Genomic DNA, 22,111 nt, shown 5'->3' with positions numbered 1-22,111 from the left:
GTTTTAGCACACATTTGTCATAACTCATCTTTTGCATCTTTTTAGGTAACATTTTACACCCAAAACTATTGGGCCATTTAGCAGTGGAATTCTGTATGATCAGCTTACAGGTCCATTAGGAATAAATGTTGAAGGTTGTGTGTTTTGCCATCTAGTAAACAGCACGCAGGAACACCTGACAATGAAGAGGTTAACGATAACTGCGTTCTGCCAATTCCCAGAGGACAGGAAAGCTGCACTTAGCGGGAGGAGGAGTCCGAAAGCCAAGTATATAACCTTTGTGTGCAGAGTAAACTGAGAACCTTGAGTCCTGACAAAGAGGTTACTCCTTCTGTGCTACTCTTTCCTGGGGCCCCAGAGCAAGGTTAAAGGGTTTCCCAGGCTTTTGTTTGCAAATGACTATCCTCCAAAATACAAAGACAATGTAATTTAACTCCTTAGACCACTATTGCCCTAAAAATGTTAACTTTACACTACCATGTAAGGCTACTTTCACACTAGCGTTTTAGTTTTCCGGTATTGAGATCCGTCATAGGGGCTCAATACCGGAAAAAAACGCTTCAGTTTTGTCCCCATTAATGGGGAAAAACCTGAACTGAACAGAACGGAATGGTCCAAAATGCATTCCGTTCCGTTTGGTTGCATTCTCATACCGGAGAGCAAACCGCAACATGTTGTAGTTTGCTTTCCGTCCTGGGATGCGGAGCAAGACCCCCAATGAAAGTCAATGGGGACAGATCAGTTTTCTCTGACAATAGAAGACGGATCCGTCCTCCATTGACCTTCAAGGGAATTCATGACGGATCCGTCTTGGCAATGTTAAAGATAATACAAGCGGATCCGTTCATAACGGATGCAGACGGTTGTGTTATCAGTAACATAAGCGTTTTTTCAGAACCCTGCCGGATCCAGTAAAACGCTAGTGTGAAAGTAGCCTAAGTCTGCTTGCATATGTCTGGGCACACACACACACTTATTCAGCAATACTCTTCATAATTTCCAACAGGTCTGATCCCTCAACCATTCCTTTTATCAGAGATGGGCGCAGGAGACAACATTCCTGGACCTTTTAATGACTAGTGACTCACAAGAATGATGGCACCCATCAGCACTATGATTCACACCCAGGCTAGCTGCACCCACCTGCATCTGTGCATTAGTAAAGGCACGTTCACTCTATTATCAGGCTGTCTGTATATTACTGGCAAAAAAAATAAAAAATCTAGAAAATCCCTAGAAAAGACCTTCGGAGAGGATCTGCCCTGGTCATTGGCAAGAAATATTCAGATATAGCATTAACGACAAAGATGGTTGTGTGGATGAATGCCAAGGGGTTATGCACATGGCTGTATCTGTGTGTCTATGTAATGCCTTTCACTAAGATTGCTCCTGGGGTTACCGTCCTTGGGGGTTTCCTAGGAAATGGGGCTGAGGGCAAATGTCCAGTTTCACATCCTCAAAAATCACTCCTGCCTTGGATTGTATACACTTTTTATGAACAGAAATACTAGCCCAAATACCTCACTAACAATCATACACTGTCCAGATGGATGGACAGCGGGATGGACGGACAGAGGGATGGATCATTAGGATTGCATTCTAATCATTCTTAAATCATCTATGGAGAACAGAACTCCATTCTCTTTATTATACATACCCAGTGCTGTGACCGATTATGGGGGGAAAAAAAATCAATGGCTTTGTCTGCAAAACTGTTCATTATGACAAGAAAACTGCAGCCGCATTGATCTGTTTAAACTGAAGCATGTCGCGGAAGCGAAGAATTGTCAGTAGAACAGAAAAGTGCAAGTTTAGTACCATCATGACTGGCTGGAGGAAAAGAGAAGCCATGCCTCGTTCACACTTGGTGTATGTGAGAGATCTGCGGTGCACAGACCGGAGAGGACGCCGACATGTCACCACTCATGACCTGTGTTTTACTAACTACTTGCATTTCTTAAGCAATAACAATTCTGGAGGAACTTTTATTATGACTTATTGTTGTGCAGTTCCTTTATTACTCCTACTAGACCAGGGATCAGCAACCCCCCCGCACTCCAGCTGTTCTGAAACTACGACTCCCAGAATCCTCCCTTCACTTCTATGGGCGCTACAAGAACAGATGAGTAAGCGTGCATGCTGGGAGTTATAGTTATACAGCAGCTGGAGTGCCGGAGGTTGCCGATCCCTGTACTGGACATTTATGAATGAACTTGCAACAGGGTGTTACCAGCTGGGGGTGCGTCCATGATTGGTTAAGAACACATCCCACCGGTAACACCAAGTTGGCAATTATTTCATAAAACTCTAGTAGGAATAATAGAGGGATGGTTCAACATAATTATGAAAAAATGCTCCATAGTAGTTATTTAATGCGAAATACAATTATCTACTAAAACAGACCTATTAGAAGCGGTGAAAGGTCCTTGTTACATCTGCATTACGTTCTATTTGGCTGGGATGTTGGCACTGCGAAGAGCGACATCCACGTTACAGCACCAGAATTTGTTGCAGATTGTTTGATGATTTAATGTTCTGTTCTAAAGTGAAAAACATGTATGCATCTGTGTGTGAACATGGCCTTAACAATACTGAACTTTGGAACAATGTGATTAATCTAAATTTAACCCCTTAACTAGCGGGCCCATTTTTGTTTTAAACTTTTATGTTTTTTTCCCCATATTCCAATAGCCATAACCTTTTAAATTTTGAGGGTTTGTGTGGTTAAAAAAATGAAATAAAATTCTGCAAAGGTTTTTAAAATTTTGAGATTACAGCAGTCACTAATGTGCTTAAAATGACAACATCCTTATTCTGCAGCTCAATACAAATATGGCGATACCAAGCTTGCATAGATTTATTTTTTTGTTTTACTACTACTACAAAAAATAAAATAAAATTCTGACAGCCATAATTTTTTTATATTTCTTTCCACAAAGCTGTATGAGGGCTTGTTTTTTGCGTGATGAACTGGCACCAATAGCACCATTGGTGCCAGTACGTTTAATTTTTTGGGGGCACAAGGTGACTAAAAATGGCAAATCGCGGTTCTAATTTTCTTATGACGTTCACTACACAGGAATTTTTTTTAATACTTTAATAGTTCACACATTTTTGGACGTGGAGATTCCTAATATGTTTATTGTTTATATATTTGTATATGTAAAATTGGGAAAATCGGAGCACCACAATTTCACTTCGATGGCTCCGGTCAGAAGGCAGAGGGAGATACATCCCTCTGCCTTACCTCACACATGCTGCGATCGGTGTTGATTGCGGCATCTGAGGGGTTAAATGTCGGGGTTCAGCGTGATTGCCATTCCCCATCATTGCGGACGGGTGCCTGCTGTATTATACAGCCGGCACCCCCAGCGTATGGAGTGGGCTTACTGCAGCAGCCTGCTCCATATATTAACTCAGCCACCGTAACGTGCTGATACATCATGGTGGCTGAAGGGGTTAAAGGGAGTTTGTCAGCACTTTCCGTCATGTTAAACTGTTGACCGCACTAGGTGGGAGCTGGGGACAGCAGTACAAACATACTTTTTGTGACAGCTGTAGTGGTCCTGTAGTGGTCCTGAGTTGAATGATACAGCTGTCACTCAGAGAAGAGGGGAGGGGCAATGAAGTAGTTTAAAGGGATGTCTTATAGGTGCGGATTAGCGCTTGGTGGTGGACGGGCCCTGGGAAATCTGGGGTCCTCCAGCCACAGCGCTCCCCGCTCCGTTCTCGATATAGGTGCGGGTTCTAGCGGTGGGACCCGCACCTATCAGACAATGGGGGCATATCCTAGCAATATGCCTCCATTGTCTAAGATGGGAACACCCCTTTAAAGCAGAGAACAGGGAACACTTTAACAGTAAAGTACTGACTCCAGTGCACTTGGAGAAGCAGAACTTGGCATAATAAAGGTTTGTATTCACATTGCTCATCAGAAAAACAACAGCCCCTTATTTAGTGCCGTCAGCAATTTAGAGTGATCTAAGGTGCTGACAGAATCTCTTTAAAGGGGTGATCTGGGAATAATGATTTTTTATTTTTTTTGTGCAAGTGCCCCTAGCCTACATTGGTGAAAAGACGACTCGTACTTACCTGCTCCTCATGGCCACATCACCACTGAAGCCAGTCACTGGCTGCAGTGGCACATGTGACTATGCCCTTGCAGTGGCAGGGACTGCAACATGGACACGCGGGAAGCAGCACAGAGTACTGGAGCAATGGGGAGCAGGTAAGTATGAACCTTGTGTTTTTGGAAGCAGGCTGGGGGCACTAACAAAAAAAAAATCTAGGGAGTATTACATTCCTCATACACAAACCGGTATATTATGATTGATTTGATGGCGATTGGTGGTAGAGTCTTTTGCTGGGATCTCCATTGTTCAAAGCTGATCCGGTATACAAGTAAGACACATTAGGTCAGATTTACTATTGAAAATGGGCTATAATTTAGCCATAATTTGTGGCAAAAACTAGTTACATGCCTTAGAAAGCATTTTTCACTGTGCACCAAAAATGTGCAGCGCAGTAAGCCAATAAATGGTAGTAGTTGGACTAGATTTATTATCCAGCGTCAGCCACGGCGATACATCTGGAGCAGTTATGTTTGGTGCAGTTTACCTTCTGCCTTATTTTTAGGCAGTTTTAATTAATTTGTCCGAATAATGTTGCAAGGCAAGTTAAAGCCCTTTTAGGACATGTTAATATGCTGGGGATTTTCCGCTACGGAATTGCTTGCAGAAAATCCACAGCATACTACAGAATCAGCAAAGTTGATAAGATTTTAATAAATCTCATCCACACAATGCAGAAAAAATCTGAGGAGTAAGGAGACCGGTGATCAATTTATGCTGTGGATTTTCAAAGTAGGTTTCTTTTTTTGCAAAGTATAGGGTAAATTTTGTAGCAAAATCCACACCAAATGTGTTACATGCGGATTTAGCAGCAGATTTGTTATGAAAAAAGGTAAAATGCACTGGAAAATCTGCCATATGGCCTTGAAGAGCAAATAAGACCGTATATACTTAAAGGCTATGGACACGTTTGGAATTGAATACTGTATATTAGCAGTTACCTTGAATTGCAAAGTTTCAGTCCTTCCCATCATTTATACATTCCCTGATAAAAATTTTCCCACAAAATTTGTTGCGTGCTATTAGAGCATATGCAGAAGGCAGGGTTTGTTGAAATTTCCGTATTACTAGATGGTTTTACAGAACCTCCTTGCATGGATTTTAGGGCACAATGCAAATATGGAGGGGGTGTCCAACAGTCTAATCACTGAGTTTAGCAGTCACTAGGGCAACCGCTAAGGCCAGTGTTTGGCTGAGCGGTCATGTGAACAATGGACGTGAAGTCTTCACTTCCAGTTCAATGGAGACCATAAACCCTGGGGACCAGACCCGCAGTGTTGGACCGGTGGAATGTTTGACAGTTGAGTTCAGCGTCTTTAATTTTATACACCTGGCTGCTTCACTGCAAATTTTACAAAGTGTCGGACAAGCCCCTTAACCTTACAGAAGCCACAAGCTGAGGCAGTTAACCAGAAAAGCCATTGACTGGCTGAAACGGCCTTTCCTGGTATATATGGAGTGTCGAGCTCGGACAGGAAGTGGCGGCCGAAGACGCATCAGAATGGCAATAGTGGATCGGTGGAGGGGGGTAAAGCATCTCTGTTACTGTTAACTATGTAACGAGGCTATATGCCCAGAAAACCTCTTTAAAAACAATATAGAAAAGCTGAATATTTTTTCATGATTGCTTGATATGTACATTTCATATTCACATACATTTACAGAACATGACCAGCATATATAATGTACTTACAAATAGGGGAGAGCAGTTCTTGTCTTGCTGTCCTCTCCTTATCTTTGTGAATCATGTGAATCCTAAAAAGCAGAGATTATAATTGAACTGTTAGATATGCCCTGTGAGATACCCCAGGGTTGAGAACTATAAATGCATACTTGGGTGCAGGTAGTAGCCATAAAAAAGAAGTTATACATGGCCAATAAATATAGCACTCCCTTTGTTATCTCTGCCTGCTCATGTAGAATGTAAAAAGAGAAGGATCTGACTTTCAGGAATCTAGGAAAGCTGAGTAGCAAACACTGTGGGTGCTGTAATAAAGGCAGGCCATATTGGAAACAAAAGAAGAAAATTCAAGGAGTTCTGTTTACTGGTGATCTTGTTTTTTGGCACCCATCAACATTAAAAGCAACATGCAAAATAACATGGTGTAACATTTTCATAAGTGCCAGCTAATAATTAAAAAAGAGCAAACCACAGACAAGAAACTAATGTGTGTGTGTGTGTGTCTCAGCATGTCTTTTAGTGATAACCATTAAGGTTTTTCAAAGCTATGACCAAGTCCAAAATCATTCCCCATAACTTCCAATCCTTTAAATAAGTGATGCCCAACCTATTGCCCGCGGGCCACATCCGGCCCGCGAAGCTGTGTCATGCGGCCCATGCAGTGACCGAAGGCAGAGCTTGCACACAGTTGCAGAGGAGACGCGCCTGCGCCACCATTCCTAATTATACTGTGGGGCAGTACTATTATTAGTTTTGCGGTGACTGAAGACCCCATCTCCCTATACTCGCCGTTACAGGCCCCCTCTGGAATCTCAACCAAGCATCAGAGGACATTGAAGGAGAAGGTGAGGACGAGTCAGATGGGAGCAGGAGGTCTATGGAGGATGTAACTGGCAAGGTGTGGTAGTGGTGGAAGCGATTGGACCTGAGCCTATTTCTTAATATGTGATTACTATGTCTGGTGCCCGAGTGAGAGGACTCATAATATTGCACCACAAGGCATTTCTAGAGATAGTTTCCTGCATTCTACTTCACAGGGGTAATGCCCACATGTGCCCCCTTCACAGGGGTAATGCCCACATGTGCCCCTTTCACAGGGGTAATGCCCACATGTGCCCCCTTCACAGGGGTAATGCCCACATGTGCCCCCTTCACAGGGGTAATGCCCACATGTGTCCCCTTCACAGGGGTAATGCTCACGTGCCTTCTTCACAGTCGTAATGCTCACACGTGCCTTCTTCACAGTAACAATGGCCAGATAAGCGCCCTTTACGGTAAAAATGCCCAGATGCGCCCCCTTTACGGTAAAAATGCCCAGATGCGCCCCCTTTACGGTAAAAATGCCCAGATGTGCTCCTTCACAGAAAAAATGCCAGGATATTTAGCTCTAAACAGTAGTAATGCTCACATGTGCCCCTTCACATTAACAATGGCCAGATATGTGTCCTCTTCAAAGCAGTAACGCTCACACGTGCCCCCTTCACAGAAAAAATGCCCCTCAGTGTCTGCATTACTTTCTGGCAAAGCTACCTGGTTCTGGCCCGCAAAATTTTTACCATGTCTAGAGCGGCGGCCCTCAGACGAAAAATGGTTGGGCACCACTGCTCTAAATCCAAGCCCTTTCTGATCCACTTATCCAGAGCCACTTGCCACATATATAAAACAATGCATCTAGAGTTTGTATAGCTAGTTGAGCTCATTTTGTCATCCTCAGAGCTATCACAATGTGGTATTTGTAATTTTACACAGGACACATTACCTTACAACTTCACAGAGGTGCTTACTATGGCATGGTACAGCCTGAAAGCCATGACTTACTAACCAGGCAGTCCAAAAAAATGATATGACAAATTAAACCACATCTTTACAATCATGAGATGTAAATACATTGTACAGGGCTGTATTACACCAACAGATTATCTGGCCAATCATTAGTCAGATGGCCGTTTACACACACACAGATCTTTTGTTATCCACACCAACTATTAGTCTGATTGGACAGAAATTGGTCAGATAATCTGTTGGTGTAATACAGCCCTAAGCCAGGCCTGTGCAAATCAGGTTGACATCATAGCGAAGAAAAAGCCTCAACCCTGGGTAATATCTGGTGCAACAAAACAAGGGTGACAGGAGCAACCGCATTGTGATTAATCCAGACAAATAAATAAGTTACAACATTAAATTATTTAGTGAAAGTTATTGTGGATGCCTGTCTACCAAGCAGGACCAAGTTCAAAATGCCTAAACACGCTGTAAAAAGGGTCTAAAACAATATACCAGTATAATCAAAATATCCCATCCTCACCTGCCCATTACAAAAGAAAGGACTACTTTGGCACCGACTGCATTTTCCCCTATCTGAAGTCAATAGGAAAATCATCAATTTGGCCTCAATATCAATGACATATGTTTTGGAACCGTTGAGGAATATTTTTTTAAGGGTACGGCCACACGTTCAGGATTTGTGTTGCAGTTTTCGAAGCATTAAAAAACCTGAACGTGTGGCCGTACCCTAAAGATGCTGCCACACAACGTGACTGTGTTGTGGATGTGTAAAAAAAACAAACAAAAAAAAAACCCGGTGGTTTTCAAAAGCGCATGCAGTTTTTGAAAACCTTATAATCTGCGGTTATGGTGTGTTTTCACACAGCAGACTTAAATGACATTAATGTAACCATTATGTTATGAATGGAATTCAGGTTTGCTGTGTGCAATTTCCTTTTTTTCCCTACTGGAACGAAAAGCACCATAACCGCAGGCATGTTGTTGCAAAAGCCGCATGCATTTTTTTGAAAACCACATGCATTTTTGTGCTTTTTTTACCACATCCAAAACGCAGCACAGCCGCAAAGTGTGGCAGCACCCTTACCGAGTGGATCCAAAGTCCTGCTGGCTCCATGCACTGATCACACCTATTGTGTCTGTACGCTGCATTTGAGGAAACAACTGGATAGGTCCTGCATTGTAACATTATATTAGATACAATGATACAGTGGGTCTGCTATAATATGACCATCTTTATAACCTCCTACCTGCAAGAACTCATAGAAGTTCTGGTTTGACCTTTTTAGTTGATATAAAAACTAAGAAGTGTCTCTCCAGTAACAGTTAACTTTTTGCATATAACAGACATTTTCTGCAAGTAACAGACGGTGCCAGGGCCAGATAGGAACCAAACCAATGTTCTTGTTATGTTCACATTATTCCAAGAAGGGAAAAAGGTTTCAGAAAACCTTGTGAAGGACCCCAAAGGCTTTGTTTTTATATGGGGATTAGTGCAGCTGCAATGGGGCCATCTGTGGGGATGTGGCACGCCGAGGTGGGGACAGGGAGGGAGTTGGAGCAGTTTCAGCTTTCACTCTGCATGCAATAGTGATCCCTCAACTAACAATTTTAGAACAAAAATAAGAGTTGTAACGTAGTGGAAGGCGCTTTTTTTGTACACATGGCATTGCAGAGGAAAGACTGTGTAGGGATAGGATTTGTTGCCTTGTAGACTGTGAGCTTTCTGTGCAGTGACAGATGGAGATTTCTGGTGAGCACGGACATGCCACAATGCTCCTCAGCCGTCCCATTGTGTGGCACCTGCATTTACGCATTTACAGTGCTGTCCCCCTGAAAACACCCACCCTTCTTTCTAGACGTCTTTAGAGAAAAAGCCAGCTGCAGCCCCTTTCACCCTGATTTTAAATGGAGCCTGTCACCCTGTTAACAACCCACTTTTAAACAAGCATGTCCAGAAAGTGCCAGCTTCAACTTACTTGCTCGAGTCCATTGCATCATGCCACTGAATAAATGATATATGACCTATTATTTAACAATAGAGGAAGTCCAAGAAAAAAAAAGGTCCGTGTCCAGTGCAGCCAATCATCCTGTCGTTATTGTCAGCAATTAGAGCACTTTTACCATTACATTACAATGCAATCTCCAATCTTCGGGATCACGGTAGAATGCCACTAGTTAAAACACTACAAGATATGTTTCTTGCCTTACGACGTTTCCTTTTGTCAGTCATAGGAGTCCGAAGTGGGAAAACATTTTTCCCTTTCCCAGTGGTCCAAGTGCTCTCATCTTTCTCATAAATTCTAGCTTATTTTTCACCATGGCTAATGTGCTATTGCATTGGTATCAGGTTCAGACCCTCTTGTTCGGTATCTGTGTGCCCAGAAGGCACTTTGTCACCACATGGTGGAGTTGCTCATTGCTCTGACATTTCTGGGATGCTATCCTTAAGATTAGGGATCGACCGATATTGATTTTTTAGGGCCGATACCGATAATCGGAACTTTACGGCCGATAGCCGATAATTTATACCGATATTCAGTGAATTTCCATTTTTGAAGAAAAAATAGAAATTCCTACTCAAATCTGCTGAAAATGAATGTTTATTGTTAACGTGTAGTTATTTTTTGTAAATATTTATTTTTCATTTATAATTAATATTTTGGTGTGTGTGTGTGTTTTGTTTTTTTTTTTACTTTTTTTTTTTACTAACTTTTAGCCCTCTTAGGGACTAGAACCCTTGTCCTATTCCCCCTGATAGATCTCTATCAGGGTAAATAGGACCTCACATTGTCCCTGCTGCTCTGTGCTTTGTGCACACAGCAGCATGGAGCTTACCATGGCAGCCAGGGCTTCAGTAGCGTCCTGGCTGCCATGGCAACCGCTCGGAGCCCCCAGGCTTACATTGCTGGGGCTCCGATCGGAAACTGCCACCAATGCAATGAGAAGAAGCGGAGGGGACCACTGCCACCAATGATAATAATACTTGGGGGGGGAAAGCACTGCGCCACCAATGTCTAATACTCGGGTTGGGGGGGCGCACTGCGCCACCAATGAAGATAAGTATTTTATTAATTCATATATAGGAGGCGGTCCCAGGCGACCTCTATGAGCGGTAGCTGCGATCCGCGGCACTTGAGGGGTTAACTACCACGGATCGCAGCTACCTCTCAGAGGTCGGGAGCCGGCTATGTGATTCTGCAGCCAGCTCCCGCCTCCTGTATATGAATTAATGAGAGACTTATCTTCATTGGTGGCGCAGTGGCCACAGCCCCTCCCCTCCTCTTGTCCCCCCTCCTCTCATTGGTGGCAGCAGCAGCACAGGGGGGAGGGAGACACTGCTTCCTTCTCCCCTGTGCTGCTGAGGGAACACGGAGAGCGTCGTCAGCAGCGCGATCCTTGTTCCCCATACGTTATCGGTATATCGGCAAAATAGATGCCAATAACGTTCAAAATCCTTAATATCGGCCGATAAGATCGGTAAAACCGATAATAGGTCGATCCCTACTTAAGATTACACTTGAGCTGCTTGGTTGTCTATCCCAGTTGAAATTCCAAATAATTGAACAGGTAGCTATGCCCAGAAGAGGGGGTAACCGATAAGTTATTAATGAGAGAGGCTTTCTGGATTCATAAACTACAAAGCTAGAACCAAGAGGCCTGAAAAGGGAATATGAATTACCATCCTTCATCTAATTAATAAAATGAATTATAACCATGTACAGTTATCTGTAAGAGTATGATTAACACTTTCTCCTTTATGTCAGAGACACATTAGAACCCTGGACCGGATCCCCACCACGTTGGCCAACTTCCACTGTATCCTTGTGTTCCACTCGTTTTTTCTACCCTGCTCTTTTATTTGTACAGTCTAAATTTCCGCATCTAATTTTCAATTTTTTTTTTATTTTTCTAATTTTCTCGTTTTTAAAATTTCTATATTTTCTAGACTCTCTACTTTTTCCTAATTCTAGTTTCCTTTTTATTTATCCATATCCAATTTCTTCCCTTTCTTTATATATTATAATTACTATCTTATCTGAAATTGTCCTCTTATCCACAGATGTACTCCTATAATTTTTCTAGCATTTCTGGTAGGTAACATATATTCCACACACTATTACAGATTTACATACATACAACTTTCTACACATTCATTTCTTTCTAGACATACATGTCTTATCTTTACATACATTATTTCATATACACAGCACATATCGTTCGTTACCTCCATTACACATATATTTTAAGCATTTAATACAAGCAGAATAAGTACCCGATCAGGATGCGCTCCACTGAGGAACGCACGTGTATTTCCGGTTTGCTTCTTAGTACTTCCTACCCTCGCTATTGTGATGCGTTCCACGCTGGAAAAAATCTCCATCTTTACATCGAGTTTCCCTCGAGATCACTCAGAGATCGGTGCGTTCCACTGTGGAACGCACCGCCATCTTTTAGCCTCTACGCCGCTCTCATAGCGATAGCACAATATCATGTTTCCTTGATATACTAGTCTTCATACTATATCTCTAAATAAATATATATATCCAGCAGGCTGAATTCAGCCTGCTTTTGTGGGAGAAGCGTAGGAGGCTTCTTAAACCCTGCCGCCCAGCACACAGGGTGCACGTCCTCTCTCGCCTGACGTTGGGTAGGAGTCGTCGCACCTTTCATTTCCATTTCCGGCCTCAAGCAGCCTGCACGTGCCGCGATCCTGCACGCCAGAACCCGCCGCCTTCAGGGTAAGTTCTCCCGTCCTTCCCCGGTTCCGTCCCCCAGACCACCAGTACCTCCGCACGGTCAGCGTCCTCCTCTCCTGCCGCTTCCGTCTCGCCAGCATGCGCTCCAGCGTGGAGCGCATCACGTGATCTCCCCGCTGCGGCGAGCCGGAAGCCGGCGGGAGCGCCGCTACTATCTGCACGGGGAAAAAACATCTGCCACACACGGCTTCTTCAAGAAGCGATAAGCTGCGCCCGGGTAGCACCACTCAACTCTACATAATTGCCAGGTTTTAGACAAAGATTATTTGCTGACATTGGAACATTTCATTGATGTGCATTATAGAACGGTATTATTGTACTTTTTGCAATCAAGTATTAAATACAATTAGTACTTTTTAGCAGTAGGAACGCCTCCGAGAATTAAATCCGACTTCCCTGTGCTCTCTATTTATGGAGGTGACTACTACCAATGCTGATTGCAAAAACAAAAGCAAAATGCCAATTGCTCATGTAAGATGGGTGCACTACAATCCCTGCACATGGAGGTGCAACCTGACAGGTCCTAATGTGAAATCTGTCATGGGTTTCCCCACCGACCATGCGCCATTTATAACACTGGTGTCTCATGAGGCAGTGGGGATTATGTGCACCTCCATGCACCAGGGCCCAAGGCAAGATCCCTGCTACCCATGAGTTGCTGGAAGGTGCGCTATTACATGTAGGTTTTATGCAGTATATCTGACTTGGGCCACAGTTCCCCTGTATAAGAGTAATATTCTGCCTGAGAGTCCACCCCGTATACCGCACTGTATACACCCAGCTGATAACCTAGGTCATCTGTTGTGAAGGGGCGATCCCGACCGCCAGTCTCTACTACTGTATACTTAACTCTGGCTCATTTATCAGAATTCGAGAACGTTCATTTAGTCATCTCACTGAAATGTGCAGCCTTCAGTTCTGTCAGTCGCTCGTCACTTGCTCCTTAGCATCAGAACGCTGACAGAGAAGCAGTTCCCAGTGCGTTGCTGAGCAGCAACTGACCAAATGGCATGCAGCAACGTTAATGAGACTGAACCTGGGGAGCCGGGGTCCGCAGCCTCCAGCACTTCCACTGCACCATTTACTTCAGTACAGCCAAGCAAGAGTGCATGCTTGGAGTGGTAGTGTCACGCCTCACAACAGCTGGAGTGCTGGAGGTTGCGCACCCCTGCAGTAAAGGAACACTCCAGATGCTCTGTGTTATGTCCTGTAACGGAGTAAAAAACCCCAAAAAAAAACCGATACGCTCAGGTTCCTAAACGTCCTTCTGTCATCTTCTCCTGTCCGCAGGAACGCCCTGCCTTCTTCACGCTATTTTCCTCTCTTCCTTGCTTGTCGGTTCCCACCCGCCTGATTCACTCAGGTTCCACACCCCCACCTCATTTGTCGGGGGTCTTTCACTCGTCTTGCTCCAGGTACGCCCTGGATTCCCTCCTTTCCATGTGCCGTTTCCTTGTCTCTATTTCACCTGGGTTCTGTCCCTCTCTCTTTGGGTCACGCAACCCATGTCTTTCCACTCTTGGTGCGCCCACACCACGCATTCTCACACTAACTAGGTCCGCCCTGGTCTCCTTCCTACTAGGTGTCACACTCTTCCATGTTCATTTTTCCGCCTCCTGGCCTGGTACGCCCAGGCCTCACGTCTCCCAAAGCAGTCATCCTTACCAGGTACGCCCTGGACCGTTCCTTGTCCTTGTTTACATGTCTCCTGCCCCGGTCATACCCAGGTCACACAGGATCGCCCTGGTACACGTTTTACTCAGCAGACCCCTTGTTGCTAGTCGTTCCGTCAGTCATAATGGTTCATGGTCACCGTGCACCATTACCCCGTTCATGCTGCCGGTACCGGCCGTTCCACACATCCCCCATACCGTGCCCGCTTCCGCAGCAATCAACACGTTTCTTTCCTGGCACCAGTACTGTCATATCCCACGAACATCTGGTAGTTTTCCAGTCACGGTTCATGAAGTCAACATGTACGGTCTTGTTCTTTTAGGTGCTAAGCTAACCCGCGGGTACCCGTTAGAGTTTAATCATCTTTTCCCAGATAAGTAAAGCACGATTCGATATTTCGGCCTCCCGGCATAGCCAATCGTGTCAACATATACCGTTCTTTTCAGGTGAAGTCCCTTTAAATCTCGGCACAAGCAGCTCCGGTGAATTCAGGTAAGTTGACAGTCGCACGCCTAGCAGGGGGACCAAAGCGTCCTTAGGTCACCAGTTAGGTTAAGACCCCGTACCTCGCTATGAGCATTTTTCTCCGGCAGTACCGCCCGAGCCCATCCCATGATTATTCCCCACCAGCTTCCATTATGTCCCTTTCATTTTTCAGCTCAACATGTCCCACGTTTCCGACCTCGAGGACGCTCTATCAACTGTAGAGTCTGCGGTTTCGGAGCGAGCAAGCCTTTCATCCTACCGGACTTGGACAATCCCTAAGATGATCGCCGAGCTAAACAAGCGAGGGATACGCCATTCGGCCACAGCCCGTAAGGCCGAACTGTATCGCCTCTCGTTTCCGGAGTCATCCACGGCGTCCACGGAGCAAGTCTCCATGTCTACCATCCAGTTGTCCCTAACGCAACTGCACACCACCATTAACAACCTATCCAGTTCCATCTGCGACATAAACACCAGACTCCAGGCAGTCGAAAGTAGGGACGCGTAACCTCCCGCTCACATCAATCCCACTCCAGGTCCTTCCACTTCCCGGCCTTCTTCCCCAGGTAGGTTTTCCAGGGCCCCCGAGATTGCTCCCTCCTTTTTCGTTCCAGAGAACTTGCGCAAAGACATACTGGCAGGAAGATAAGATAAGATAAGATGCCTTTATTGTCACTGTACAATACAATGTAATACAATGTACAATACAATGAAATGTTGTTTTGAGCAATCCTAGATGCCATGGACAGAGGAACAAGAACTGACATTTAAACTAAAGTATTACACTAGAAAAAAACAAAACTTGGATGAAAGGATGTCAACTTAGCAGCGGTCCTCATTTCTACCCATGATACCGTGGAAAACAGGACCATCGCATGCGGCGATGTGTCTGTGATACTGAAGTCCAAAGACACTCGCCTTAACAAAAAACTCTCTATCCCAGAGTTCGTGCTTGCGTTCAGCCTGTATCGGGACATCATCTGTTCGGCGCAGCCAGCCAGAAGGGAGGAGCTTGACGTATACCTGTACAGGGTTACGGAGCTCGGGTATAAATACGGAGGATTCGCCTACTACGACTACCATAGGTTATTCTCGGCGAAGGCAACCGCGGCCCTTGCCCAGTTTCAACATATCACCAACTGGGCATCCTTCGATATGGAGCTTTTCTGCAGACATTTTGCCGGACTTAGATCCCCGTATTGCTCCAACTGCCAGTCAGTACTGCACGCTTCCGACTGGTGCCCCAACTCACACGCCACTTCCCAGGCCAAACAGCAGCCCAGCACTTCAGCTTCCCAAAAGCCAGGTCCGCTCCTGGACAAATTAGGCCGGCCCATAGATATTCCTGGAGAAAAAAATCAGTTGTGCAATAATTACAATTCCACTTTCTGCAATTACAACAAGTGTAAGGCGCTACACATTTGTTCCACCTGCTTTCGGGCCCATCCTCAATCCTCCTGCTCCCAGCGCGCTGCTAAAAGCTGACTAGCCAACATCAATGTTCCCCTTTTGGTCTCCCTCCTAAAAACCAACCACAACCCCGGTTTCGTAAAATTCCTGCAGTCCGGGTTTTCCGTAGGCTTCCATACCGGTCTCGTCACCTTGCCCCAAGGTTCATGGGAAGCACCTAACCTGGTGTCAGCCATGGAGGACCCGGCCTCAGTGGATTCTCTTCTGCAGGCCGAACTGCAAAAGGGATTCAACATAGGCCCCTTTTCCGAAACTCCTTTCCATGTCTATAGAGTAAGCCCCATCAGTCTGGTCATAAAAAAAAAACACCAATAAAAAGCGTTTGATTTACGGTTTGTCAGCACCTCATGCATCCAGTGTTCCAAGTCTCAACTCATTGATCCCGTCCGAAGAGTACTCGATGCATTACTCTTCCCTGGATGAAGCCATACAACTGATCTTACAAGTGGGGGCGGGCGCTTGGCTTTCGAAGGCAGACATCTCAGACGCCTTCAAGCTGTTGCCAGTCCAACCTCACCTTTGGAGGTTTCACGGAATCAAATGGAGGGACCAGTACTTTTTCGCCACCCGCCTCACGTTCGGGTCAAAGAGCAGCCCCTGGCTCTTTGATCAGTTCGCCCAGGCCCTCCATTGGATTCTGGTAAACTACGGCAATTGTCCCAGAGTAATCCATTACTTGGATGACTTCTTACTGATCGAAAACCCTAACCACGTGCCCGACAGTTTGGAAAGTCTCCTCAGCATTTTCACCGCATTACGGGTCCCAGTGGCACCATCAAAGGTCGATGGCCCTTCCACGGTCATCACTTTCTTAGGCATCTCCTTAGACACCATCAGAATGGAGGCCAGTCTCCCAGAGGACAAATTAGTCAGGCTCCAAACGTCCATTTCCACTCACGTGGGATCCAGGACCATGTCGAAGGGCGACTTACAGGCGTTGTTGGGCTCTCTCAATTTCGCCACCCGTATCATGCCGCAGGGTCGATCCTTCACATCAAGACTCCTCCAATTGTTGCCTACAGCCACGACGCAGGACTCACTTATTCAGCTGGACTGGGAAGCCCTGGCCGACCTAGCTATGTGGAGGGTCATCCTATCTGAATGGAATGGCATCTCCCTGTTCGTCCCGCACTGGAGTAACACCTGTCCGACCGTGTATTCCGATGCGGTCGCATCTGCCGGGTTCGGTGCCTTATTCGGCCGCCAATGGTTCGCGGACTCCTGGCCTCCCCAAATTCACTCGGACCCTCAAGCCATTCAGTCTTCCCCCCTCCTAGAATTTTATCCCATCGTGGCGGCTGCGCAAGTCTGGGGCAAAGAATGGAACAACATGCCGGTATCCTTCATCACTGACAACCACACGGTAGTTGACATCCTCACCAAAGGCAGGTCCAGCTCGCCCAAAGTCATGCGCTTCCTGCGCAAACTCACTTGGCTAGCTCTAAAACATCATTTCCACATCTATTGTGCCCACATCCAGGGCATCAAGAACGTTGCAGCAGACGCCTTGTCCTGCCTAAATCTTAACCTTTTCTTCCAGGTCATGCCACAAGCCGAAAGAGTCGGGATAACCCCCCCGGATTTCGATTCCCTGATCTTGGACTAGACAGGCACATATCAGTGGCACAGTCTCTCATCCGCAAGTCCCTGTCCGAGAACTCGACCAGAAACTACCAATCAGGTTGGAAGGCATTTAAGGTTTTTTCTCACCTTCATCCTAGGGGCAACACGAGCGAAGTCCCGTTCATCATGGCTTTCCTGGCATACTGCCACAAAAACCTTCACCTTTCATACAGTACCATCAGGTTGTATTTGTCGGGGGTCCAGCATCACCTCATGATCCGTCACCCTGACAGCAACTCCATTTTTTCCTCCCATGCCATCAAAGCCACATTGCGGGGCATTCAGAAGAGCTCCAACAAGTCCGAACCAACCAGGCAACCCGTCTCAGGGGACTTGTTCAGGAAGATCTCAACCTCCCTAGACGGCAGTCCTTTTGGCCCATTCAAAAGCAGCATTCTCAAAGCTGCCCTCTAAGTTTCTACGGCTTTCTCCGGCCCGGGGAATTCACCAGCACCTCCCCTCATAATTCAGGTCCTGTACTAAGCCAACTCACCCGCAGGCACGAGCATTTCATCTTCACCTTACCCATTTCCAAACCCTCGCAAATAGGGCCCCCTGTATGCATTGAATATTTCCCTACTACCAACCCTTGGTGCCCAGTGGCCGTCCTCAACAGTTTACTAACCACACTAGGCAACCGGACTCCAGCCAGCCCTCTCCTTCCTTTCCCATCACGGCCACTTTCGTCCTCGCAGTTCACCAAACACATGCGCAGCCTCGCATCAGGTTTGGGGTTCAACCCCCGGGCCATCAGGCCATTCGTTCCGGATCGGAGCCGCCTCCAAACACGGGGTCCCGGCTCACATCATACGCAAAATGGGTCGATGGAAGTCATCTTATTTCTCACGGTACATCCCGCATCCAAAAGTCAAGATCGCCAGAGCTTTCTCCAACTTGGTACTGTAATGCTACCTTCAACAATAAAAGGGTTGTATCATAAACCATTTCCTACTCGCATTTTCTGCCCCCTTTATTTGGCCTACCCTCGTCACGTGGCTAAGGGCACACCACTAGCCTAACTAGTTAGATTAGGTTCAGACTCGCATGCCAGGCGTCACGCCGTAGCCAGGACCACAAATCCAGCAGGCTGAATTCAGCCTGCTTTTGTGGGAGGAGCGTAGGAGGCTTCTTAAGCCCCGCCGCCCAGCACACATGGTGCACGTCCTCTCTCGCCCCACCCTCCCGGCCCTTCATACATCTCCTTCAGGGTATGCCCCCTTTATTTGGCCTACCCTCGTCACGTGGCTAAGGGCACACCACTAGCCTACCTAGTTAGATTAGGTTCAGACTCGCATGCCAGGCTTCGTGCCGTAGCCAGGACCACAAATAAATAAATATATATATATATATATATATATATATATATATATATATATACACACACACACACACATATACATTATATATATATATATATATATATATATATATATATATATATATATATATATATATATATATATATATAGTATATACATGCACAAGGATCACTTTCTTTATTATTTTCCATGCGTTCCACACTGGAATGCATGACACTTCCGGTTGAGACGACACACTTCCTGCCAATGACCTCATAAATAGTGGACACGTCCAAGGCTCTATAGCATCCTACATGGGGTGGATACACATGCCTGCCTGCTCAATATACTTTTCTTGTTCATCTTTAATTCTTTATTGACAGCTTGGTAAGTCCTACTTACATTTCAGGGGACCCAGCTCCTTGTCATAATCCTTATACTATGTACTCAGCACTTTGTAGTTGTTTAACCCTCTGCTATTCGTTCATATTAATTTGCACTTACCTAAAATATACAGATAACTGACAAACTATTGAAACGTGGAGTCATTCAGACATAAATGATTGATATCAGTAGCTCAGGACTTCTTAGCGCGACACCTTGGCACGTCACCAATTTTCCGCAAAATGACCAACCTGAATCAGCTTCGAAGACATTCTATGTGAGCTATCGGGCTATATCAATGGATGTTTTCCATAGTACGAATACTGTATTTGTTACTTGACCTAGGGGTGGGCGATATGGCCTAAAATCTATATTGCGATATAATTTTAAGCATGTGTGATATGCGATATATATCGCGATATATTGTTTTCTATATTTGGGGGGCGAGTTTAAACTTTTTTTTACTTTTTATTTAATAACTATTAGTCTCCTTAAGGGCTAGAACGTAGAACCCTTGTCATATTCACCCTAATAGAGCTCTATTAGGGTGAATAGGACTTTACACTCTCCCTGCTGCCCTGTGCTTTGTGCACACAGCAGCAGGGAGCTGATCCCCCTCCCTTAAATGGTGCCATCCGCAGATCCCCCCCCCCCCCTCCCCTAAACGGTGCCATCCGCAGATCCCCCCCCTCCCCTAAACGGTGCCATCCCCAGACCCCCCCCTCCCCTAAACGGTGCCATCCACAGACACCCCCCCCTAAACGGTGCCATCCACAGACACCCCCCCTCCCCTAAACGGTGCCATCCCCAGATCCCCCCCTCCCCTAAACGGTGCCATCCCCAGATCCCCCCCCCCTAAACTGTGCCATCCACAGACACCCCCCCTCCCCTAAACGGTGCCATCCACAGACACCCCCCCCTCCCCTAAACGGTGCCATCCACAGATCCCCCACCCCCTAAACGGTGCCATCCACAGATCCCCTCCCCCCCCCCCTCCCCGACGCTCACAGGAATACATTTAAAAACTAATCAGTAACTTTAACTTTATTCATTGGTGATCTCTTTACTGTATACCTTACTAGGTCTTAGCTCCGCTAACAGCAGGGCAGTGCGGGGGGGCGGCGCTCACTCACTGACGTCACGCGCCTGCGCCGCCTAGTGGGAGGAGCAGGCGCGTGACGTCAGTGAGTGAGCGCCGCCCGCCCGCACTGCCTGCTGTTACCGGAGCTAAGACCTAGTAAGGTATACAGTAAAGAGATCACCAATGAATAAAGTTAAAGTTACTGATTAGTTTTTAAATGTTCTACTGTCAGCGGCGTGGCCCTGTATAGTCTAACCCCCAGGCAAGCGTCCCTGTCACCATGGGAACGCCTGGGGGTTAGAATATACCATCGGATTTGAGTTTTCACGCGCTCACTGAGATCGTGAAAACTCAATGATTTACAGTCAGTCCCTCCCCTCCTCCTCTTTTGTCATTGGTGGTCAGCGGCAGCCGCGCACAGTGGGGAGGGAGGGACTCTCTCCTTCTCCACTGTGCCGGCTCAGGAGAAGATGGTGCGCGCAGAGAGCGCGATCATATCGCGGTCCGGCGATATAGGCGATATGCTCAAAACCCATATCGTGGCACAAATTTATATCGCATATCGCCTATATCGCCCACCCCTAACTTGACCTATATGTCTAAGGCTACTTTTACACTGGCGGTTTGGCTTTCCGTTTGCGAGATCCATTCAGGGCTCTCAGAAGCGGTCCAAAACAGATCAGTTTTGCCCTATATGGAAAAGGATCCACTCAGAATGCCTCAGTTTGGATCCGTTCCGTCTCCATTCCGCTTTGGAGGCAGACACCAAAACGTTGCTTGCAGCGTTTTCTTGTCCGTCTGATGAAACTGAGCCAAACGGATCAGTTCTGACACACAATGTAAGTCAATGGGAACAGATCAGTTTTCTATGACACAATCTGGCACAATAGAAAACGGATCCGTCCTCTATTGACTTTCAATGGTGTTCAAGACAAATCCGTCTTGGCAATGTTAAAGAACGGATGCAGGCGTTTGTATTATCTTAACAGATCTGTCTGTGCAGATCCATAACAGATCCGCACCAAACGTGAGTGTGAAAGTAGCCTTAATGTACTGTACCTTGTGCATATGTAAATAATTATTTTATTTAAATTTTTGGTTATTGTTTTTGCCATAGTGTTTGAAAAAGGTTACACTGTTACTTTGAGTTGCCTGCAGAGAAAATCAACAAAAATAAAAAATATCTTGCCATCACTATATCTACTGGAGTGCTTGAGTTTCTATACTGATATGGTTGTCTATCCCAAACACTCCCAAGTTAGTGCTTCTTTCTATGTTGTCAAGGCCCAGTTTTGGCTTTGGAAGTCCTAAGACCCCCCCAAGGTTGGAAGGCTAAGTATGGGGAGGTGGCACTAAAACAATGAATGAAAGAGCTTGTAGCCCAGACTCCTGAAGAGATTATTTGGTATGTATGATTACTCAGTATTACACTCCGTTTCATTGGAGTGCATATTGCATAACTTCTAACTACCTTTCCCTTCAGTTTCAGAATTCTCTACTTTAAGGCTTTGCCAGCACCTCAGGGTCCTCTCCTTTCCCAACATATAACTGTAGCATGCCAATGCAGATATTTTAAGTCCCCCCCCCCCCCAATAGACAATTTTTTTCATTATTTATTCTTCATCAGCTCTCCGATCCTCTTCCCTCCTTTTTCCTTTTCTTTCTTCTTGTCTTTGTTTTTTCAATTCCAAGTGGATCAACATCTACTGGACCACTACAGCTGTTGTCAACCTTGTTGGACA

The 22,111-nt window shown here is 45.8% G+C and overlaps 1 protein-coding gene across 7 annotated transcripts in view; it reads right to left on the bottom strand.

Annotated features, from left to right (window-relative positions):
• ZMIZ1 (zinc finger MIZ-type containing 1) overlaps positions 1–22,111 on the bottom strand; it is a 356,469-nt gene that overhangs the window by 165,884 nt on the left and 168,474 nt on the right. For 5 of the 7 annotated variants that reach the window (XM_040438858.1, XM_040438865.1, XM_040438864.1 and 2 more), the window contains exon 4: positions 5,824–5,885. The exons of the other annotated variants lie outside the window; for them this stretch is intronic. The gene's annotated coding sequence lies outside the window, so the exon portion shown is untranslated. The remainder of the gene's footprint in view (positions 1–5,823; positions 5,886–22,111) is intronic. 7 annotated transcript variants of the gene reach the window in all.

This window comes from Bufo bufo, chromosome 6, assembly GCF_905171765.1.
Source record: "Bufo bufo chromosome 6, aBufBuf1.1, whole genome shotgun sequence".
Taxonomy (NCBI): Eukaryota; Metazoa; Chordata; class Amphibia; order Anura; family Bufonidae; genus Bufo; species Bufo bufo.
This window is presented reverse-complemented; position numbering and strand designations above follow the sequence as displayed.